Here is a 25,002-nt window from a genome sequence, read left to right on the forward strand (position 1 = left end):
CTCACCTCGTAGCCGCTCCTCGTCTCGCCTCCACTCTCCGGTTGACAAGCGCCCTAAATCGGACAGGCGCCCTTCGCTGGACAGGCGTCAAGAGCTTGTTAGGCGCGTTTCGCCTGGCAGGCGCTCTTCTCCCGACTTTTACTCGCCTCGAGTCAAGCGCCGAGAGCCTAGCAGGCGCTTCTCCCCTGGTAGGCGCTCACCTAGTAGGCGCTCGTCGCCCAGATTCTCTCGCCTCGGTTTTCAGGCGCCCAAGAGCCTGGTAGGCCCCGCTTTTCGTATGGCAGGCGCCGTTCGCCTGGTAGCCGCTCTCCTTTGGATAGGCGCCAAGAGCCTGATAGAAGTTCTTCTTCAAACAGGCGCTCTGCACCTGACTGCCGCCTGACTCCTATTAGGCTTCAAGAATCTGGGAGACGCACTCCTCCAGACAAGAAGGATGTTGCAAGTAGACACTTGCCGGAAGCTTTGTCTCCAAGACGTATACGTCTAACTTCCTCTAGAGACTCCTTTAAGAATAGTCGCGCCTCTAAGGATCAGGAGGGCTCTTCAGCTCAGGAGGAACAGGACCCCTCAGAAGAAGAAGGACCAAAAGACGCCTCAGTTTCCTCCTATAAGAAACTAACAGAGTTACTCCTGCAAGAGTTTGGAGATATCCTTTCTCCTGTGGCTCCCCCTTCTCCTCTTTCGTTATTCTCCACTTCGAAGACGTCGAAGGTTTCGTCTTGTGTAAGGATGAAACCTACTGTTTTCCATGAAAAGAAGGCGCTGAGAGGTTTTGGGGAATGGCTCCTTTCTAAGGAAGAGAAAGGGAAGACGGTTTTTTCTTTCCCTCCGTCTAAACTGACCGGCAGATTGGGATTCTGGTACGAATCGGGAGAACCTTTAGGCCTCGCTCTCCCTTCGTCTGCGGACTCGGACTTCTCTTCATTAGTGGATTCTGCTCGTCGTTCCGCCCTCTTGTCCGCCAAGACTACGTGGGGAATGAACGAACTTGACCACTTACTGAAGGGAATGTTCCGAGTCCTGGAAGTTTTCAACTTCCTTGATTGGTCTTTAGGTGTTCTGGCTAATAAGACCAAGACCCCAGATGCTCTGTCTCCTGAAGATCTTAACTGTGTACTCACTTGCATGGATAAAGCAGTGAGAGACGGATCGAGTGAAGTCTCCTCACTGTTTGGAGCTGGAGTGCTTAAGAAACGGTCGGTCTACTGTTCGTTTCTCACGAAGGCAGTGTCTCATGCGCAAAGGGCCTCGCTCTTGTATGCTCAACTCTCTCCGCTTCTGTTTCCCAAGAAAATTATCCAAGATGTCTCGAGTGCCCTTTCAGCTAAGGCTACTCAGGACATGTTAGCCCAGGCGGCCAGGAAACCTCGCTCTGTCTTCCAACCCAAGACCAAGAAAGAGACTCCTCTGAGACAGGAGCCCTTTCGAGGAGGACCCGCTGTCAGAGGTTCTGCAACCAGAGGGACTAGACCTTTTAAGAGAGGTAAAACCTTCTCTAAGTCAGTCAGAGGGAAGAATAGCGGTCAAGGACTCCAGACATCAGTGTGACCAGACTACTGAAATTTGCCGACGTCTGGGCCCACAAAGGGGGAGGGGCAGACAATTGGTCCCTATCGATTGTCAGCAAAGGATACCTCATTCCCTTCTCGTCAAGACCACCATTGACGACAACTCCGAGGGAGTTGGTAGCCAAGTACAAGGACCCCATCATGAATCAAGCCCTTTCTCTAGCAGTAGATCTCATGCTAGAGAAGGAGGCTATAGAACTAGTGAAAGATCCCCGCTCTGCGGGCTTTTACAACAGACTTTTCCTAGTTCCGAAGAACTCAGGAGGATGGAGACCGGTGTTGGATGTAAGCGCCCTGAACGTCTTTGTGGAAAAGAGGAAGTTCGCCATGGAGACAACTTCCTCAGTGTTAGCGGCTCTTCGTCCAGGGGACTGGATGGTGTCTCTAGACCTTCAGGATGCTTACTTTCATGTGCCGATCCATCCTTCTTCACGGAAGTATCTACGATTCATGATGGGAGGAAACATCTTCCAATTCAAGGCCTTGTGCTTCGGCCTATCAACTGCACCCCAAGTTTTCACGGGGTTAATGAAAAACGTGGCGCAGTGGCTACATTTGGAGGGAGTGAGGGTGTCGCTTTATCTCGACGACTGGCTAATCAGAGCAGAGTCTCAAGAAAGATGTCTGGAGGACCTTCAAAAGACCCTTACATTGGCAAGTTCGCTGGGACTTCTGGTGAACTTCCAGAAGTCTCAATTAATCCCCAGTCAAGAGAGGATCTATCTGGGGATTCGGATAGCTTCTCTGGCTTTTCGGGCTTTTCCGTCGCCAGAGAGGATAGCTCGTTGCTACGAGAAAATAACGACCTTCCTAGAGAAAGATGCATGCACAGCGAGGGAGTGGATGAGTCTTGCTGGGGGGACACTCTCCTCGCTGGAGCAATTCGTTTTCTCTAGGAAGGTTGCATCTCAGGCCTCTACAGTTCTTCCTATACCAGAACTGGAGGCGTCTCTCCCTAGATCTGGAGTTCTCCTTCAAGATCTCAAGGGAAATCAAGAGAGACCTTCGGTGGTGGAACAACCCACTTCGATTTGTGGAAGGAATGTCTCTCTACATGCCGAACCCCAGCCATGTGTTGTTTTCCGACGCATCGGAGGCAGGTTGGGGAGCGACGCTCGGGACAAGAGAAGTGTCAGGCACCTGGAAGGGGGATCAGGTGTCCTGGCACATCAACAAGAAAGAGTTGATGGCAGTCTGGATGGCATTGAAAGCCTTCGAACCCCACGTCCGAAATGCAGTAGTGCAGGTCAATTCGGACAACAAAACAGCCTTGGCGTACATCAAAAAAACAGGGGGGGACGCACTCCTTCTCCCTGTACGAAACAGCAAGGGATCTTCTGCTGTGGTCTCAAACAAGGAAGATCAGTCTTCTCACCAGATTCGTACAGGGAGAAAGGAACGTCAGGGCCGATCTCCTGAGCAGGAAGAATCAACTCCTGCCTTCCGATGGACCCTCCACTCAGAAGTATGCCAAGACCTGTGGAGAAGATGGGGCAGACCTCACATCGATCTCTTTGCAACAGCAAAGAACGCAAGAATCGAACTTTACTGCTCCCCGATCTCAGACCCAGGAGCAGTATCAGTGGATGCGTTTCTCCTAGATTGGACAGGGCTAGACGTCTACGCCTTTCCCCCCTTCAAAGTACTAGGACAAACCCTCAAGAAATTTGCTATCTCGGAGAGGACAAGAATGACGCTAGTAGCTCCGTTCTGGCCCGCCCAAGATTGGTTCACAGAGGTACTGGAATGGTTGGTGAACTTTCCAAGAGCACTTCCACAAAGACAAGATTTGCTCAAACAACCCCACTTCGACAGGTATCACAGAAACCTCCCCGCTCTCAATCTGACTGGCTTTCGACTGTCAAAAGTCTTGTCAGAGCGAAGGGGTTTTCGACAAAAGCTGCTAAGGCTATCGCCTCAGCTAGAAGACCTTCGACCCTTAAAGTCTACCAGTCGAAGTGGACGTCTTTCGCCGTTGGTGCAGGAACCAGAAGTTTTCCTCTTCCAGTACCTCTGTGACTCAGATAGCAGATTTCCTAGTTTTCCTCAGAGAAAAATGCGGGTTTTTTTGGCAAGTATCTACTATCAAAGGATACCGAAGCATGCTGGCTGCGGTATTCAGACATAGGAATTTAGATCTTTCGAATAACAAAGATCTTCATGATCTCTTAAGATCTTTTGAATCTTCCAAGAAAACCTCGAGCGAAGTTCCAAGTTGGAATCTGGATGTGGTTCTTCGTTTCCTGAGGTCCGCTAGGTTTGAACCACCACATTTAGCCTCCTTCAAAGATCTCACGAGGAAAGCTCTCTTTCTCATGGCTTTAGCATCAGCTAAAAGGGTTAGTGAGATTCATGCCCTAGAAGGAAGGGTAGGTTTCAAAGGAGATTCCGTGGTTTGTTCCTTCCTTCCTTCGTTTTTGGCAAAAAATGAGAACCCCTCAAATCCGTGGCCAAGGAACTTTGAGGTTCGTGGTTTATCTGCCATAGTAGGGGAAGAACCTGAAAGAACTCTTTGCCCTGTTAGGAGTTTAAAATACTACCTTCAGAAGAAGAAAACCCTTAAGGGCATTGAGGATAGACTATGGTGCTCTGTAAAGGACCCCAGCAGACCATTGTCGAAAAATGCGCTGTCTTTCTTCATTAGAAGTGTTGTGAAAGAAGCACATAAAGCTTGTAATGAGGAAACATTTCAAGATCCTAAAAAGTCAAGGCTCATGAAGTAAGAGCGATTGCCACTTGTTCCTTGGCCTTTAAGAAGAATATGTCTCTTCAGAATCTGATGAAAACTACATTCTGGAGATGTAATTCAGTATTCGCCAACCACTACCTAAAAGACGTCAGTATTACGTATGACGAGTGCTTCGCGTTAGGCCCGTACGTATCGGCGGATTCGGTGCTGGGGCAGGGAGCTGGAACATATCCTTAGTAGTTTTTTCCCTTGTTTTTTTTTTTTTGGGTAATTGAGTTCATATGGTTGTATGAAAAATGATGCAGGTAGGCATCTTTTTTCGTTTCGTAATGCTAATAACGTTAGTTTGGTTAGGTGATCGGATTTGGTTTGAAGCTCCCTGCGTTGGTAGTGGACAGGTTCTGTCATAGAAGAGGGCGAACCCCCATTGACATGATCCGACTTGGATTCTACTAAGTAAGCGGATATCAAGTCCCGTTAGTAGACCCAAGAGTCTTTTCAGCTGTAGGTCACGCCCTTCGCTGTAGCTCTTATGGCTATGCAGACTAATAGACAGTATCTATGAAGTCTTCAGCCTAAACAGGTAAGAACCAAGGTTATTTTTATCCTACAACAGGTGTTGTTTACCTTTTATTTGTTATTTTCTGTCTTGTACCCTCCACCAAGGGTGTCAATCAGCTAAGTATATGTCTGACAGGAAAGTTCATGTACAAAAATGATATTGTTATTTTACAATAAAGTTTTGTACATACTTACCTGGCAGACATATACGATTGATGGCCCCAGCCTCCCCTCAGGAGACAGGTATAAGAGAGAAAAAATCTGGCAAGAAAGGTATGATGGTTCTTACACCCGCCTCCCAGCGGCGGGTAAGGTAGATCACCTGACCTACCTGTCGCGTTAGCCGCAAGTTTTGAATTCTGTCGTGACGTCAGAGACGTAAGCTAAGTATATGTCTGCCAGGTAAGTATGTACAAAACTTTATTGTAAAATAACAATATCATTTATATAAGATTTAATAACAGTACTTGGTTGCTGTAAGGTGTAATACATAACAAAGAAAAATAATAGAGCAACACAATTCCTTCCATTAAGGTGACAGGAGTAGCCTGAAAGGCAAAGAATTGTACTTTTAATAAGCTAAAGAAAAGTCTGTTTGTCTCGTGTATTTTCATTAGTAAAATGTATATTTAAGCTGTAGTATAAGCTTAGCGTAAAAACAGTCCTTTTCGTGTACGTTACAATCAAGTGATCACATTCACTGAACATGATTATTTTCTTTTCAGAGCACTAGCCAAGACCAGGGTAGTATTCAACCTCGAATCTCCTACAGCATTTTATATAACAGGATATGATATTTTGTCACTTAATTTGTGGCGTAAAAGTGCAATTATAAAGATTTTTCTTATTTAATTAAAGTGAACTGAGATATATATGTTATAATGAACTTAAATAATAAGCACTTAATTTTCATGAACTCAACTCAGTAGTACTAAGGACATATGAAAATAGACATAAGTGATGAAAATAGACATAAGTGAAAATAATTATTTGAACAGATCCTCCCAATTTGAAATTGGAACTAAATATGCAGAAATGGGTCGGAGCATTATTTGCTAAGAAAATGAGCAATGCAGTATATTTGGAATTGATGACATCAAACCTGTGTTAATGGCAAAAAGTGTGTAAATGATACATGTAGAGTTATGAATGGGCTAAATTAAATTAAATCAAAAGTGATTTTTACACTCTGATACTACATTCACATAAAACCAAGAAATACTGTAAAAATTACAAAAATAAAGACAAGATACATGTAACATGTAATCTGGGCTATTTTGATATCCTTTTGACTACAAGTTGTTGTTATCTTGAAGAGAGAGAAACAATTCTATACAGTAGTCATACCCCTACATACGAAAGTCCCTACGTACGAAAAATCCAGGTTACAAAAGCAGACGAAGATAATTCGTAAAACTCACGTGCCGCCAACTCAGTAGACTCGCCACCATCCTCCCACTCTCCCATTGGTTCCTGATGCTAGTTACTGCCGTAAGATCGTGCTCTCCTATTGGTCAGCATCTATCCCATCATGCATCTACGTAAGGGAGTTCCTTGACCATTTCGTTTCGGCAGTGTTATTGTACACTTGGAATTCGTTCATTCACGTAGATTTCGTTCGTTAACGTAAATTAGTTTTAGTGATTTCGCTTTCGTTGGACTGCAAGTTACTTTATTAGCCATGGGTCCTAAGAATGTTGCTGAAGTTCACGGAAAGAAGAGGATGCTTTCAATGGAGACAAAGATGGAGATAATCAAGAAGTATGAGGCTGGCATGCGGTCGAGTGTGATCGCTAAGGGATACGGCCGAAATCTGTCAACGATAGGCACTATCCTTAACCAGAAGGAAGCCATCAAAGCAGCTACACCTTCCAAGGGCGTGACTATTTTTTCCAACAAGAGGAGCCACGTGCATGATGAGATGGAGAGGCTGCTGCTTGTATGGATTAGGACAAGGAAATCGCTGGCGATACGATAACTGAGACGGCAATCTGCCAGAGGGCCAGCGCCATTTTCGGTGATCTGAGTGCTCAGGCCGAAGACAACGCAGGAGAAGGGACATCGAAGGCAACCCCAGACTTCAAGGCTTCCTGGGGTTGGTTTGATAACTTTCGTAAACAGACTGGCATCCATTCAGTGGTGCGGCATGGGGAGCCTGCCAGCTCGGACACGAAAGTGGCCCAAGCCTTTGTTAAGACGTTCGACGAGATGACAATCAAGGAAGGCTACAGTTCTCAGCAAGTCTTCAACTGTGACGAGACTGGCCTTTTATGGAAAAAAAATGCCTCGTCGGACATACATCACGGAGGAAGAGAAGAAGCTACCCGGGCATAAGCCTATGAAAGATATGCTTCGCTTGCACTTTGTTCTAACACCAGTGAGGATTGTAAGGTGAAGCCCCTACTTGTGTATCATTCCGAGACTCCTCGAGCCTTCAAGGCCCACAAAGTGCTAAAGGAGAAGCTTCCGATGATGTGGAGGGCTAATGCGAAAGCCTGGGTAATGAGACTTTTGTTCACCAAGTGGGTAAATCTGTGTTTCAGCCTGACAGTGAAGAAATTCTTGGAAGAGAAGCGCCTCCCTCTTGAAATGTCTGCTGGTGTTGGACAATGGCCCTGCTCACCCTCCTGGCCTTGGAAGATATCCTAGTGGAGCATTCTTTCATCAAGGTTCTTTATCTTCTGCCTAACACCACCCCTCTCCTCCAGCCCATGGACCAGCAAGTGATATCAAACTTCAAGAAGCTGTATACAAAACATCTTTTTAAGAGATGTTTCGACATCACCCTGCGTGAATTTTGGAAGGAGCATTTTGATATCGTGATATGCATCCGACTCATCGATCAAGCTTGGCAAGAGGCTTCGACGCGAACCTTGAATTCTTCGTGGAGGAAACTCTGGCCTGATGCCATATCCGCCCGAGACTTCGAGGGATTCAACGTGGGCGAAGTTGATGCAGATTCAGAAACAGTTGACGATCCTGAAACTGTTTCACAACCAGATCTTGATGAGATCGTTGCACTCGGCCATTTGTTGATGTGTTTCGTAAAGTTTAGTGTTAATGTATTCTGCCATTTTTTAATGTGTTTCATAAAGTTAAGTGTTCACGTTTTCTGCCATTTGTCCTCCTCTGTCACCACTTTTGGACATCGCCTCACTCAAAAGGTTAGGTTCCACATTTTACTACATACGTACATACAGTGTATCGGGTCCCCTGTACACTAATACACTATTTACAGGTATAGTAATGGTTAGGTTAGGTATTGAATGGTCTAAATTGTTATATTTAATTGTTTATTGGTCAATTTAGCTTTATTATAAAATTTACTGTGGTGTTTTTGTAGGGCTTGGAACAAATTAGGCAATTTACATGTAAAACGTAGTTCTGGATACGAAAAAATCAGGTTACGAAGGCCACTTCGGAACGGATTAATTTCGTAGCCTGGGTTGTTTCTGATATCCCATTTAGCTCTGGGATGTAGGATTTGCATCTTTAGGCATTCATGAGAGATGTTAAAATCCCTTGTCCAAAACACCAATTCTCTCTCTCTCTTTCAGAAATGTGTTATATATGATTAGAAAATATATAAAAAAAACTGCCTTTAAAGTATAATAGACATTTGACTGACATATGAACAATTTTGTTTCTATTCCTGAGTGTACTTGCATCATTTTTCATCTTAAAAATCTCGCTCTCATTATTAACATTATCATACATGACATATACAGTTGACCTTTGACTTCCTTTAGAGAATGTGAAAATGTTTGGTTATAATGTTTTTTTAAAAAAATTCCAAAGTTTCAAAATACAAAACCTGATACACAGAGCACAAGAATGTAAATAATAGGCAAAAACACTTCAACTGAATACATAAAAGTTTCATTACACTTATAACAAATGTATGACTTCAAACTGCAGCTATGGATCCAAGGACAGGTAGAACTTTATCTTTAGGGTCGCAATAGGATGTCCTCTTTAGTTGGGTATGACCTTAACATATTGAGCTGTGGCCTACCAAAACCACAATCCCTCCCATGGGGGCCTCTCTTATAGCTCAGGTCCACCTACCATAAGTGTTTAGCTACCTACCTAGTAGGCTACTAGGTATATATACTAGAAAAAACAACAAAAAGATAGTTGTTAGAGTTGTTTTCACGGAGTCCCAAATCACCCAAATAGGGTAAACAATCATGGACGATCCACCATCACGCTGGCCGGGTCTTATTCACTCGATATTTAATTGGTTAAACAAGAATACAATTACAACTCCAGAATACTTACGTCAAAGCTAAACCCTAACTATAAGTACGTTAGAGAACCAACTGACAGAGCCCCAAATAGACCAAGACTGCCAAAGCCGCTTGAGGTCCAACTAGCAAGCTCTGCCAGGGAGGTGGGATTACTTCCCCCTGCAGTAGCTGAAATTTCGCCTTCAAAGTTTCCTCCTTGGAATAGACCATGCCTAGAAATCTGCCCAATTAGGGACAGCAGGAGCAACAGTTCTGGTGAACAGTTGAGGGCAAGTTTCTTGGACCATGCTTCCGAACATGGTGATTCTCATCATATATATACTGATGGCTCGAAGGGTTCTGATGGTGTTGGTTGCTCTGTAGTGACTAGTGGTAATATCATTAAAAAGAAACTTCCTTCTAATTCTTCTGTTTTTACAGCTGAACTGCTGGCAGTTTTGACTGCTCTTAAATATATTTTTTATAGTTCTTGTACTAACAAGGTTTTTACCATTTTTACCGACTCTTTGAGTGTTTAATCTTCTCTAAAAAGCCTAGTCTCTTGCCACCCTTTAGTGCAAGAAGTACAAGATTGGTTTTATCTTTTAATTAATAGAAGAGGATTTTGTTGGGCTCCGTCCCATGTTGGAATTGTCGAGAATGAGCGAGCCGACGCTGCGCTGCTAAGGCTGCAACTAGGCTTAGGCACATTTCCACATGGGCGTCCCTGTATCTGATTTTAAAAGTACCATTCGATTTTATTGTAGAGACCAGTGGCAGGCCCACTGGTCTACTTTAGATAATAATCTTAAATTGAAATCGATTAGGCCTTCTGTTCATCCTTGGCCTCATAGCCGGATGGATAGAAGGTCTGAGATAGTTTTAGCTAGATTGCGTATTGGCCCCACTAAATATACTCACGGGTATCTAATGACGAGTGGAGCGGATAGGCAGGTTCCTTGCTGTTCCACCTGTCATGTGGATTTGACTGTGGTGCATATTTTGGTGGAGTGCCCTCATTTTGAAACCAAACGTAGAGCTTGTTTGCTGGCAAATAAGTCTCTTGCAGATATTTTAGGTGAAGGTGCTCGGGCAGAGCAAATTATGACATTTTTAAAAAATATTGGTCTTTTTTACGAATTGTAGTTTTCTTTTAATTGTTTTAGGTTTCTTGTTTGGTTTTTATGAATGAATGATTTGTATGTTAGATCGGTTGTGTGTATGTTTGTTTGTGTGACAGTGACTTTTTTTATTCTTAAGATATATATGTGCTGAATGGCCCCTCGGCTCCGGCGCTTGGCTATGTGCCAAAATGTTATAATCTAATCTAATTACAACTCCAAGCATACCATTCAAAAGATTGAAGTTTCATCAACATAATGTGATTTATGAAACCCCCATACGAACTAAAATAAGCATGTGACGCTCTTCGTAAAATATGTTTTCAAGGCAGTTTTGAAATCCAATATGGCGGCTATCGTCAGGCTGGCCGGTCTAATCACGGACTATCCACCATCTTTCCCAGCACTCATTTGAACAATGTTAGCATTATATATATGTAATGTTTATTGATCTTACTCAAGATTGCAGCTGTAATCAGCACAATAAAACAACATTTTGTTGCCTATATTAGTGAAAGTATGAAACTTGTTATTCCCGGGGTCATGGTTTGAACTGAATTAATTTTTACCTTGTAATCGGTGGTTTGTTCATGAAACTTACCTGACAGATATATATATAGCTGTATTCTCCGAAGTCCGACAGAATTTCAAAATTCGCGGCACACGCAGTGGGCGGCCAGGTGGTAGTACCCATTCCCGCCGCTGGGAGGCGGATATCAGGAACTATTCCCATTTTCTATTCATATTTTTTCTGTCGCCGGTCGGTAAACAACTGTTTACAGACCTCCGCCTAGGATTTTGAAACTTCATTAGCCGCTTAAGTATCCTAATTATTCTTTCGATTATTGACTTGGATTTGTGGCTAGGCATACGCTATCGTAAATTTTTTCATTGCATTTGATGTCTGAAGCTAGTTAGCCTAGTTTCAGACTTTGTTGTCTGCATGGGGTAAGGTGAGGCTACCGGAACTTTCGGTAGAGACACGCTTTAGTATATATGACGTTTACATGTTTTCTTTGCATAAGTTCAATGTAATTAGTGTAATGTGTGACTGATTACGGAAGAAGTAGGATTCATGTACGCATTTTAGAGCGTGTTAGAATCAGGAGTTTTCCTCCACAGTAAACAGAAGTTAGAAATAATGAACCTTCTAACCTCCTGTAGATTTTATTTTGCCTAACCCTGTGGTATGGCTTACGGGCCTAGAAGAAGTGTCTGCTAGAGGATTACATCAAGTAATCTTTGACTAAAGTGCTCGCTCTCCAATCAGTGTTGTGAAGTGTAGTGCCCCGCCTTGTGTTGTGGAGGGGGCGTCAGATCAGCCCCATAATGCCTCTAGGCCTGGACCTCTGTCGGACTCCCAGGACTCAGGGAGAGGGCATGTCGAAAGCCGCAAGAGGGTTACGGGGGCTCCCCACCGATCTGGCGTCCCTTCGGCAGGACCTGTTGACGATTCCCAGGCTGCTAAAGATCGTGCACGTGCACGAATCTTGAAGGATTGCTTCTCGTCCTCCGAGGCGCCTCCCCGCGCAAGGGTTGGAGCTCTCGGAAGGACTCGCGCCCTCTAAAGAAAGCTTTAGAGAACGGGACGCTTCAACCCGTCCTCTCTCCTAGTACAGGCAGGAGGAACGTCAGAGTTCGGCCCCCATAACGCCTCTATGACCTAAGACCTCTGTCGGTACTCCCAGGAAACCAGGGAGAGGGCATGTCAAAAGCCGAAGGAGGGTTACGGGTTTTTCATGCTGATCTGGCTTCCTTTCGGCAGGTCCTGTTGTCGCTTCCCAGGCTGCCGAAGATCGAGCACGTGCACGAATCTTGAAGGATTGCTTCTCGTCCTCCGAGGCGTCCTCCCCACACGGGTTGGAGCTCTCGGAAGGACTCGCGCCTCCTTAAGAAGCTCTCGTCACGAGAGGATGAAAGAGTCCTGTGCCCTGTCAGGGCTCTCAAATTTTTATTTACTTAAACGAAGGAAGTAAGAGGTCCTTTGGGTAATTGTTTGTGGTGCTCAGGAGAGACCACATTTACCCTTTTCGAAGAATGCACTGGCTCTTTCCTAAGGGACATATTAAGGAGGCTCATTCATCTTGCCAGAAGAGTGATTTGAGCCTCCTGCGAGTGAACGCTCATCAATTAGAGGTTGCCAGCTGTTTCACTCGCTAGCATTCCCAAAAGCAATTGATGTAATCAAGGACATTCTTGATTCCACCTTTTTGGAGGAGCAACTCAGTATTCGTCTCCTCTCCTCATGGCGCTCCGTATACGTTATGTAATGTTCGCTTTACTTCGAAAGAGCATAAGTTTGACGTCCGGCAAGCTGCTTTTGTCACAGTCAAACAACTTATGTCTCTGGTTCGGCATAAGAAGGGCAATTTAGACGTGAGGAAGCTTTTGGAGGTGCTCGACGTCCTATAAGTAGAGACATTCTCCAGTACGCTCGGCAAGCGAGGGTGTCTTTCGGACGCTCGGCGTTCCTGTGCTGAGGGCGTTTCTGGAGATGTTCTTTTGCATTACTAAGACGCAAGTTGCCGCACAGGCGACCACTGTCTTTGTAAGAAGGTATGAAGGTCTTTAAGGCCCGTCTTGAAGACGAAAGCCGTACGTCTTCCTTTAGTGTTCACACACTTCAGGAGCAGCGTGCGGCTCTCCATGGAGACTCGCATGAGGACGTCCCTTGAAAATATTCAACATCATCCGCAAAACGCGGTTCGTCATAACATTGAGATGTTGGCAAGGTCGCTCGCCAGGACGCCTCTTGGCGGGCCTTGCATGCTTCAGCGCTTATGAGGACGCTTTTGTGGACATTCGCCAGGACGCTTCGGTGGAAGCTCGACAGGACGCTTTGCGAGAGAAAGGACTCTTGTAGACAGCTCTTATTTGCTGTTCAGGACGTTTCTTAGGACGCTTGACGCTATCTAAACGCTCGTCAAGAGGAGGTTTTTTTCAAGACTCTCCACAGGACATTCCTTTACAGAAATTTTTGAAAGAAGGATTCGGAGTTAGCGGAGAGATACCACCCAAATTTTTTCTTCGATCCCCTCTTTGCCCTCTTCATCGATTTCTCTGAGAATCGGGAAGATTATATACTCTGATTCCTGGGTGACTTTCGGTCATGTTTAAAGGGTTTTTCCCCTATTAGCAAACTGTCCAATTGTTTTTTGTCAAGTTAAGGACGTTTTCCCCCATTGTCAAGATACTAAACGTTTTGTCATTTTAGTGGGGGACCCCTCATAAATGGGGTAGTTCTCTTTGACATAGATTTTAACGTTTTATCGTTAAGCGGATAAACTCATTAACAAATTCGGAAGAGCTCTCATTAATTTTCAGAGGCTCATCCGGGGAGTAAGAAAAAGACTTGTAGACTAGATCCAGGAAGTCTTATGTCCAATATCATAAGAACATTGAACGGTCCTTTTCGATCCTCGGTTCTCTCTTGATGATCTCTATTCGAATATTATCCCTTTTCTTGGCAAGAGTCTTGGCAAAGAATCAAGGAGTTTCTGTTCAAAAAGTCTCAATCATTAGAACGTGGACAGTCGTTTTCCTTTCTTTCTCTCTTCCTCGTCGAGGAAAGATGTAGTAGAGAATTCGATGTTCAATTACTACAATACTTACGTAGTTTATCTTTGCGTCATTTTGCTAACGCATAGGGTCAAGTCATATACGCATATCGTATTTACCTCTGCGGATAGAAGCCGAAAGAAACTGTTGTTCTAATGTATTTTAATTGTCACTCCCTTCAACCTTCCAAGAGAATTTTCGGAGTAAGAACAACTCTTCAGGTATTGTTACGACAACAAAACCAACAGCTTCTGTATTTAGCGAATTTTGTTTCGTTTAAATATGCCTGCTTGAGAGTTTCCTTTTGCTCGATAATTTCATACCTATCCCATTCGTAAAAGGAGTAGCTGGCAACTCAGGCAGATAGTGCGAGACGATGAACAAGGCTGCTGTTACTGTGATCTACGCAGTACCGGCTTAGCTCTGGTGACATGCGCGGTTGGTTACGTCTCTCTCCCTTGCGGGAATGGCTGAATAAGCCGTCTCTCTGCCCTACAATCATGGATTTTGTTTTTAAGCCTCGGGTTGAGGAAATTTCTAGTAATCTTGAATGAACACGCCTTCCGTTTACTTAGATAATTTCAACAAGATATCTTTTATACTTGTTCGGTGCGGGTTTACCGCACGGTAACAGAATTCTGTACGAATCTACCGCGGGCATAGCACTATAATAATGCTCTCCTGCTTATGCAAAGCGCAGCCTTATTTAGGGAAGGAAGCAGGCTGAGTGAGGGAATGGATGAGTTTGCTGGGGACCATTTCCTCGCTGGAGAAGCTTGTTTTGTTTTCCCTGAATAAACAGCAATTCAAGACCTCTACATTTTTTCCTCACGAAGAAATTGGAAATGGAATAACATCAAAGATCTAGTAATAATTCTAATTTTCTCTCATCGGCTTGAGGATCACCTCGGGTGATAGCGAGAGGGTGCCAGACATCCGAACAGAGGAACAGATGTTCTGGCACATTGTCTGAAAGAATTGGAAGCCAAACTGGTCGCTCTCCAGTTCCTCGAAGGGTGAGTTTGGATCGAGTGGCCCAAATCATCTCGGATAATTTCTCAGCTCTCTCATAGCTCAAGAAGAGAGAGTTGGTTATGGGCTTGGGCACGGAACGTAACGATCCTCAAGAGGTTCGTTAAACTAGTGCACGTCCGTGCGCGTCTTCTCGATCGAAGGCAACAACTACTGACGTCTGAGTAATCCTCACTTAGAAGTATGTCGAAAGTTGAGGAGAGACTGAGGGCGTCCTTTCGTTAAGTTTTTCGTATATTGAAGACGAAGGAGCTTCCTCTTAAGTTGTTCCCTTATTCATGATCCTAGAGGATTAGCTTTAGTCTCCACATGTTGCCTCTAAGAGGTTTGGATTCACAGAGGTCAGGTAATTCAGTAGAATTGTCCAAAGACCCTTCCCGAGAGAATCGTGTAATCTAACATCGTCACTTAGTGAAGTATCTAATATCTCTCCTCTCTGAGTCTGAAGGCGTTCAGACTATCGAGAAGCGATAAGATCTTCAAGATTAATGGCAGTCTCTTGGCCAAGGCGAAAGCAGTGCTGCCTATTTTCAGTGTTCAATCGGAGGGGGGGCCGTTTCTGGAGATAGTGAAGGGAAATGACTGTTCCTCCACCTCGACCTCTGTGAATTTCTTTATGGTTCTATCTTTCCGTATGAAGTATGAGATAAGCTAGAAAGTCCTAACTATTGTAGAATATGCAAATATGTTGTTGACGGCCTCTAGGCTCAGAGATTCGGTTCTGTCAAACAACAAAGCTTCACGATCTTTTGAGGTCTGGGGAGATCTTGAAATTCTCTGGATCGCAGGTTCTGGCATGGGACTTAGACGTAGTCCGAGTTTCTGATGCCAAAAAGCATTTCGAACCTATCCTTTCTGCGAACTTAATACACGTGACCAGAAAGGCTAACATTCTAACCGCTCTAGCCACGGCAAAGAGGGTTAGTGAGGTTTTAAGCCATCATCAGAGGTTTTAGCTTTAAAGGACATAATGCGGTCTGTCCTCTAAGCCTTCCGTTCTTGAGAAAAACGAAAACCTGTCTAACCCTTGACCCGAATGCTTGGAGACCAAGGGTATGGCACAAAATTATTGGGCAAGGGCATTAGAGAGTCCTGTGCCCTGTTGGGTCTCTCAAGTTTTATCTTGATAAAACTATAGAAAGTCGAGGTCAACGGACAATCTGCGGTGTTCCGTAAAAGATCAGACTGGTTTCATGTCCAAGAACACCCTGGCATTATGCAAGGAGATCTTTTAAGAAGTCTCATTCATTATGTTTGCATAAAGATTTGAGATTTTTTCTTAATATGAATGCTCAAGAGGTGAGGGCGGCGGCCTCGGAAGCATTTCAACAGAGCATGACACTCAGTTAACATCCTGAGTGCCACGCTTTAGCGAAGCAACTCTGGGTTCGTTTCACACTCCCGACAATCTGCGGTGTTCTGTAAAAAGACCAGACTGGTTCATGTCCAAGAACACCCTGGCATTATAGCCAAGGAGTTCTTTTAAGAGGTCTCATTCATTATGTTTTTGCATAAAGATTTGAGATTTTTTCTTAATATGAATGCTCAAGAGGTGAGGGCGGGCGCGGCCTCGGAAGCATTTCAACAGAGCATGACACTCGGTAACATCCTGAGTGCCATGCTTTAGCGAAGCAACTCTGTTCGTTCAGCTCACTCCGCCCGACGGGATGTGAAGACGACATTTCAGATCCGTAAGTCGCTAGGACCATACATATCCGTGAGTATATTATTGGGGGGGCAGGAAGCAACACGAATCCTATCCGATAGAAAAGGGATAGGTGTGCTTTTAACTTTGAAGGGTTGCTCGCTTGAGGCGCGTTTCCTTTTCTTTAGCCTAGAAGTTATGGAACTAACTTTGATAGGTTAGGTCAGGTGGTGGTTTTAGCTTCGGTGCCCTCAGAAGTATGGTCATATGGTCTAGTCACATTGTGGTCACGCCCCCGTTGACAGATCATCTAGAGCGCACAGCATTACAGGTCTCTACCTCGCTGGCAACTCTAGTAACGCAGAAGCAGACTTTGGTGACAGTAATCACGAAGTCGGCTATGCTAACAGGTGAGGAACCAAGATGTATATCGTCTACTTAATTTAGTTTCCCAAAAATCCTATTCTGTCTCTTCCCACCATCCGAAGGTGGGATTCAGCTATATATATATCTGTCAGGTAAGTTTCATGAACAAAATGTTATTGTTATAAATACAATTAAGTTTGTTTCATACTTACCTGGCAGATATATATAATTAAAGTGCCCACCCACCTCCCCTCAGGAGACAGTGGCACTGATAAAATATGAATAGAAAATGGGAATAGTTCCTGATATCCGCCTCCCAGCGGCGGGAATGGGTGCTACCACCTGGCCGCCCACTGCGTGTGCCGCGAATTTTGAAATTCTGTCGGACTTCGGAGAATACAGCTATATATATATCTGCCAGTAAGTATGAACAAACTTAATTGTATTATAACAATAAACATTTTTATCCTTACTGCCATCACAACAGAAACTCCAGTGTTTATTTGATTGTAATTATACACATTATTGGTCTTAATCCACTCCAAATTGCACTTGAACCACGTTGCTGTTCCTGGTTCCTAAGCGCTCACTTCACAAACACAGTTACGAGCAGCAGACAACGACACTGTTTAAGAAGTGCAAAGCTTTATTCCCCTAATTGTTTACTTTACTCATTATTTAGTTTAACATAACTTTGTTACTTCAAAATGTTTATTTAATTCATGTCTATTATCCCTTTTTTGCAACCAAATTACCCCGAAAAATTACATATTTCTAAAGTAGATACAATCCAATGCTTCTAACCTTGTCGTACATCTAGCTGCCGAAAACCATCGCAGATCAGACGACGATTAGTGGATTATATGTATATATGTTTTTTTGCTAGCACTTTTCATTGATTTAAGTCTATATTAGTATTTTGATTTTTTTTAATAACTGTATGCCAGAAATAAATGTAACCTTTAATGTTTGCATGCAAAGAATGGCAAAATCATAGTTGCCACATTAGCGATTGCGTCACACTATGGCGGTAATCCGGCAGTAAAACATCTTTATATATCCAAAAAGTAAATAATAAAGATATATATGCACATTACAATTACAACAATTACATGAATAGCTGATAACAATCTCCATGAATAACTGGTAAACTGTTCTGCAAGAAAGTTGAGTATAGCAATTCATTTACAATAGGTACGAAAGTCAAGATGTCGTGACGTCATAATACAGGACTTAAAAGAACGTTCTAATTCCGAAAAATAATTACTTAAATTTGAGTCAGGAATCAGGTTACTTTTTCAATAACGAATATTTTCAAATTAATCATCATAAATATGTAAAATATTGATGTTTTACTATTTATTTAAAGAATTACCTAGTGCAGACTTCGTCGTCTTCGACCAAAACAGTAGTTTCCTTAAAACTTTGTGGCCGGGGACCGTTTTCCGATTGTTGGATGAAAGTGCCCCAGCGTCTATGGGTACAAGTGGTGTGCGGATTTATCACAGGAAATGGGAAGTTTGTTGACACAAGCAACTCCGCAAACATCGAGATGGAGTCAATCTTCTAAGTTATTTAATCATAAGTATAAATTTCGAAAGCATTTTGGTGAAGTTTGCACTGTGTTGGCCACCCTTTTCACTGCCCTCTGTTTAAAGCTTTAAATTTGGCCTTAATTTCTAACTTTGGAGAAAATACTTACTTCGAAAGGAGAGTAGAGGTCTTTAGCTGCGTCTCTCACCCAACAAGAAGTCGCGACTGATGACCATCTCTGGTGTCAGGACGCGTTATAAGTACTTTTTCCGAGGGTGGCCAGCCGTGACCGTCAGTGTGTTGGGTCAGTACATGTGGTTGTTTACCCTAATGCATTTCAAATTCTTTTAGTGTCTCATTGGCATGATCGGCATGGTCTTGACCTGCCACCTCTGTGGCCACGAGTTCAATTCTCGGGCATTCCATTGAGGGGTCACGGATGTGTATTTCTGGTGACAGAAGTTTACTCTCGACGTGGTTCGGAAGTCACGTAAAGCCGTTGGTCCCATTGCTGAATACCTAACCACTGGTTTCATTCAACGTAAAAACACCATACAAACAAACAAAACAAATTCTTTTAGGGTAAACAATCACAGACGATCCACCATCATCACGCTGGCCGGGTTTTAGTCACTCGATCTTTAATTGGTGAAACAAGAATACAATTACAACTCTAACCATACCATTCAAAAGATTGAAGTTTCTTCAACATAATGTGATATATGAAAGCCCCATACGAACTAAAATAAGCATGTGACGTTCTTTGTGAAATATGTTTTCAAGGAAGCTTGGAATCCAATATGGCGGCGATCGTCAGGCTGGACGGGTCTAGTCACGGATGGACACCATCTTTCCCAGCACTCATTTGAACAATGTTAGCATATATATGTAACTTTTATTGATCTTACTCAAGATTGCAGTTGTAATCAGCACAATAAAACAACATTTTGTTGCCTATATTAGTGAAAGTATGAAACTTCGTTATTCCCGGGGTCATGGTTTGAACTGAATTCATTTTTACCTTGTAATCGGTGGTTTTATCCTTACTGCCATCGCAACTGAAACTCCTCAGTGCTATTTGATTGTTATTATACACATTTTGGTCTTAATTCACTCCACATTGCACTTGAACCAGGTTGCTGTTCCTGGTTCCTAAGCGCTCACTCCAAAAACACAGTTACGAGCAGCAGACGACGATGCTGCAAAGTTTTATTCCCTTAATTGTTTACTTTACTCATTATGTAGTTCAACTTTACTTTGTTATTTCAAAATGTTTATTTAATTCATGTCTATTACCCCTTTTTTGCAACCAAATCCCCAAAAAATTACAGATATTTCTAAAGTAGATACAATCCAATGTTTCTAACCTTGTCGTACATCTGGCTGCTGAAAACCATAGCAGAACAGACTACGGATAAGTGGATTATGTTTTTTTTTTTTCTAGCACTTTTCATTGATTTAAGTCTATATTAGTATTTTGATTTTTTTTAATAACTGTATGCCAGAAATAAATGTAACCTTTAATGTTTGCATGCAAAGAATGGCAAAATCATAGTTGCCACATTAGCGATTGCGTCACACTATGGCGGTAATCCGGCAGTAAAACATCTTTATATATCCAAAAAGTAAATAATAAAGATATATATGCACATTACAATTACAACAATTACATGAATAGCTGATAACAATCTCCATGAATAACTGGTAAACTGTTCTGCAAGAAAGTTGAGTATAGCAATTCATTTACAATAGGTACGAAAGTCAAGATGTCGTGACGTCATAATACAGGACTTAAAAGAACGTTCTAATTCCGAAAAATAATTACTTAAATTTGAGTCAGGAATCAGGTTACTTTTTCAATAACGAATATTTTCAAATTAATCATCATAAATATGTAAAATATTGATGTTTTACTATTTATTTAAAGAATTACCTAGTGCAGACTTCGTCGTCTTCTACCAAAACAGTAGTTTCCTTAAAAACTTTGTGGCCGGGGACCGTTTTCCGATTGTTGGGATGAAAGTGCCCCAGCGTCTATGGGTACAAGTGGTGTGCGGATTTATCACAGGAAATGGGAAGTTTGTTGACACAAGCAACTCTGCAAACATCGAGATGGCGTCAATCTTCTAAGTTATTTAATCATAAGTATAAATTTCGAAAGCATTTTGGTGAAGTTTGCACTGTGTTGGCCACCCTTTTCACTGCCCTCTGTTTAAAGCTTTAAATTTGGCCTTAATTTCTAACTTTGGAGAAAATACTTACTTCGAAAGGAGAGTAGAGGTCTTTAGCTGCGTCTCTCACCAACAAGAAGTCGCGACTGATGACCATCTCTGGTGTCAGGACGCGTTATAAGTACTTTTTCCGAGGGTGGCCAGCCGTGACCGTCAGGGTAAACAACCACATGTACTGACCCAACACACTAATGCATTTCAAATTCTTTTAGTGTCTCATTGGCATGATCGGCATGGTCTTGACCTGCCACCTCTGTGGCCACGAGTTCAATTCTCGGGCATTCCATTGAGGGGTCACGGACGTGTATTTCTGGTGACAGAAGTTTACTCTCGACGTGGTTCGGAAGTCACGTAAAGCCGTTGGTCCCATTGCTGAATACCTAACCACTGGTTTCATTCAACGTAAAAACACCATACAAACAAACAAAACAAATTCTTTTAGGGTAAACAATCACAGACGATCCACCATCATCACGCTGGCCGGGTTTTAGTCACTCGATCTTTAATTGGTGAAACAAGAATACAATTACAACTCTAACCATACCATTCAAAAGATTGAAGTTTCTTCAACATAATGTGATATATGAAAGCCCCATACGAACTAAAATAAGCATGTGACGTTCTTTGTGAAATATGTTTTCAAGGAAGCTTGGAATCCAATATGGCGGCGATCGTCAGGCTGGACGGGTCTAGTCACGGATGGACACCATCTTTCCCAGCACTCATTTGAACAATGTTAGCATATATATGTAACTTTTATTGATCTTACTCAAGATTGCAGTTGTAATCAGCACAATAAAACAACATTTTGTTGCCTATATTAGTGAAAGTATGAAACTTGTTATTCTCGGGGTCATGGTTTGAACTGAATTCATTTTTACCTTGTAATCGGTGGTTTTATCCTTACTGCCATCGCAACTGAAACTCCTCAGTGCTATTTGATTGTTATTATACACATTTTGGTCTTAATTCACTCCACATTGCACTTGAACCAGGTTGCTGTTCCTGGTTCCTAAGCGCTCACTCCAAAAACACAGTTACGAGCAGCAGACGACGATGCTGCAAAGTTTTATTCCCTTAATTGTTTACTTTACTCATTATGTAGTTCAACTTTACTTTGTTATTTCAAAATGTTTATTTAATTCATGTCTATTACCCCTTTTTTGCAACCAAATCCCCAAAAAATTACAGATATTTCTAAAGTAGATACAATCCAATGTTTCTAACCTTGTCGTACATCTGGCTGCTGAAAACCATAGCAGAACAGACTACGGATAAGTGGATTATGTTTTTTTTTTTCTAGCACTTTTCATGGATTTAAGTCTATATTAGTACTATTTTGATTTTTTTAATAACTGTATGCCAGAAATAAATGTAACCTTTAATGTCTGCATGCTAAGAATGGCAAAATCATCGTTACCACATTAGTGGAGCTTCACACATACGTCGATGCATTATTATAAACTGTTTTCATGAATTCTAGTTGTCATGGTAATGCAATAATGATAAAATTGCTTTAATATTTATGTATATATACTTTCAATACATAGTCTAATTTCACCAATTTCCACGTTTTGTGTAAGTCTTATACCCAGCTTGGAGGGTGAACACATACCAATTGGCAACAGAGAGAGAGAAAGGAAGGCGAAGGAAGGAAGGAGGACAGGGGTAGGGGGGGAGGGTAGGTGGAGCTTTTTACGTGTGTTCGTATCCATTTCTGGATAATGGAGTTTTTGTCTCTTGGTACAAGGACAAGTGTCGTTACTCTTTATGATTAGTGATTCACGATACCCTTATAAATTACGGCACTGGGTGTAATGCACTATAGTAAAATCTCGTTCTGATATGAGTGTTTGTTACAGAAATATTGCCAAAAAACGTGCTTGCACTTACTCTGAAACCCATAGTAGGTATGCTGCTTAGTTGTCAATCAAGTTTTTTGTGATCAAGTATTTTTTACAAGATATGACAATTTGTCGAAAATTGCATTTTTCCTAACTATACAAACCTGAGGTCCTTTAACAATAGGAAGGTAACTAGCGGCAGCTGGGACGGTCGTAAGCTTCGAACAAGGGGAGAACGGTAGTTAACTGCTTGTCGATCGTGCGCGCGCCCGCGCGCCCGAGAGGTGAAGAATCACTTTTGCTTTAGGCCCATGCAAAAAGTTGCAGAGTGAGGGGTGGCATGAGGTGGGACTATATGTAAAGGACCTCAGTTTGTATAGTTAGGAAAAATGCAATTTTCGACAAATTGTCATTTGTTCCGATACGTAATACAAACCCTCGGTCCTTTAACAATAGGAAGACTCACTTCTTGGTGGGAGGAATCTGAGTCTTTTTGGTGAACAGACTGGTGTTCGTCCAACCCTGGAGTGCCTCCCTGGTCGTAAGAGCAAGGGAGGGATCCAAACCTCTGTCCGATTGATCGGGGTGTGCACCGCAGGATCAATGGTCAGACCTCTGGGCCAAGTACTAAGAGAGAGGCAAGCGTATCTCTTCGTACCAGCAAGCAAGAACTTGTTCCTGTTTGCAAGAGACAATCATAAAATGATGGGTTTGTCTCAATTTGGCATCCACTTCCTCCCCCCTTGTTGGAGGAAGTGGTGGATATTTACTCCTATCCCTACTGAAAGGGATAGGATGGTGCTCTATTGAGTAGCTCACCTGCATCTTGTCCTTACCCAGCAGGGTGACGACCGTGTCCCTCTACCCAAAGGTAGAGGGAAGAAAAAGATTGGGAAGAGGAGCCAGTCACACTCTCATTCCTCATCCATTCTTACGGTCACACCAGGACTCGATGCTGTTCAGCCTGCGAGGGTCTGGGTTAACTACACAACGTGTTGAGCAACCACCACGGTTCCAAGGAAAAAGATCCAAGGAACTGTGGGCAATATCCTGAAGGTAGAAGGAGGTGCATGCGGTCCGGTTGGACCAGGCGCCTGCCTTCATTACCTGCGCCACGGAGAAGTTCTTGCGGAACGCGAGAGAATGATGAAGAGGCGTCCACACTCATCCTGGGTGTCGAGTTTCTTCAGACAGCTCCGTCGCACCTTCACAGGACAAAGCAGCATAGCCTTCGTATCGGAGGCGGTGACGTCCATTAGGGAGGGTATTGTGAAGGACTCGAACCAATCGTAGTTACCGAAGGGTTCTGAGTCTTCGCTACGAAGATCGGTACGAAATCGAGCGTCACAAATCCCCATCCCTTTGTGCTTGACTTCTCAAGAGAAGTCATGCAGTTACCTAAGACGAAAAGAAGGGAATAGTCGTATGACCTATCCCTCTTCTCGACTTTGGTTATGTACAGTACTCATACTGACAAGCTATTAAGACGAAGTAATGATTGCTCTGGAACAACCGAACTAAGTCCACAGCATAGTTCGTAACTGACTCGGACGCTCTGACAGCTGCCGACTGACTGGTTCGGAATCAGTAGAGGCAAGTTGTCCAAGCATCCGGGTAAGTCACGTGACCTTCGCCCTTTAAAGAGTTATGCTGAGAGACCAAACAAATAAAATATTTGTTAGTCACCGATGCCGGACGGCGCGGCGATGATTCTCTTAATGCATAAGCTCAAAAGGCGAAAGTCAATTGCCTTCAAAAGACCGAGGTCCCTGATGGCAAGAAAATCTCATAGACGTTGAATCTCAGCTTAAGGAGAAACAACACTGTGACGTTGAAGACGAAGGTAGGCAATGAATGCAACCTACGTCTTCCAGCTGAATCGAGAGAAGGAAATCTCAAGATTCTAAACCTGTGCTTACAAATGACTGAAAACGCTAACCGCCATTTCATTGCTGTCCGTTGTGCAATGAAAGCGGGGCGTTCTTCAGTAATGAAACACAGGGGAGAGCCGCTTGAAGAACTGCTTCTCATGGGCTGAACGTTTGGAAGTAGAGCTGGCAGGTGTGGGAGTAGGCGATGTCTCTTTCAATACATCTGCTAATCCGGGTGAACAATGAACAATTGTACACCTCCGAATACAAGATATTTTGAGGACAAACTCAGATTCCGCAAAAAATCATTCGCATTATCGGGATACGATGCAGCAAGAGACTATTACAGAATTCTGTTACCGTGCGGTAAACAGAAAGATGAGAGTCGAATAGATATCTCTGTTTAAAATTCTCGCAATACCGAAGACGATGAATACTAGCGTTTCTCAGCAGTAGATGGTCATTCATGTATGCGAGAATCCCCGTTAATCAGAGACTTAAGTCCGTGATTGTTGGGCAGAGATACGGTTGTTATTCAATCACAAAGCAGGTGAGAAAGACATAAACAACCGTCTATCTCAAAGCGGCAGCTGATACTGAAATGCCTCGGGCAATTCAATACGCAGTAGCTGTCGCTGACTCGTCATCCTGAGTTGCCAAGTAATCCTTTCCACGAAGGAATGCGTTCGGCTAGAACCACCGAGCATAAAAAGATATGCTCGAGCAATATATTTAAGCGAAACGAATTTCGGTA

General features: G+C 43.1%; 2 protein-coding genes across 8 annotated transcripts in view; one reads left to right on the forward strand and one right to left on the reverse strand.

Moving 5' to 3' along the window:
* Positions 1-6,335, forward strand: part of LOC135204199 (uncharacterized) — an 89,993-nt gene extending 83,658 nt beyond the window's left edge. For 4 of the 6 annotated variants that reach the window (XM_064234286.1, XM_064234285.1, XM_064234288.1 and 1 more), the window contains exon 8: positions 5,544-6,333. The gene's annotated coding sequence lies outside the window, so the exon portion shown is untranslated. Of the gene's footprint in view, positions 1-5,543 lie in introns of all 6 variants that reach the window. The other 2 variants (XM_064234290.1, XM_064234289.1) reach the window with 2 other exon arrangements.
* Positions 1-25,002, reverse strand: part of LOC135204197 (uncharacterized) — a 35,408-nt gene that overhangs the window by 3,431 nt on the left and 6,975 nt on the right. The gene's annotated exons all lie outside the window — the stretch shown is intronic.

The sequence above is a fragment of the Macrobrachium nipponense genome, chromosome 44 (assembly GCF_015104395.2).
Source record: "Macrobrachium nipponense isolate FS-2020 chromosome 44, ASM1510439v2, whole genome shotgun sequence".
In the NCBI taxonomy this organism is placed as follows: Eukaryota; Metazoa; Arthropoda; class Malacostraca; order Decapoda; family Palaemonidae; genus Macrobrachium; species Macrobrachium nipponense.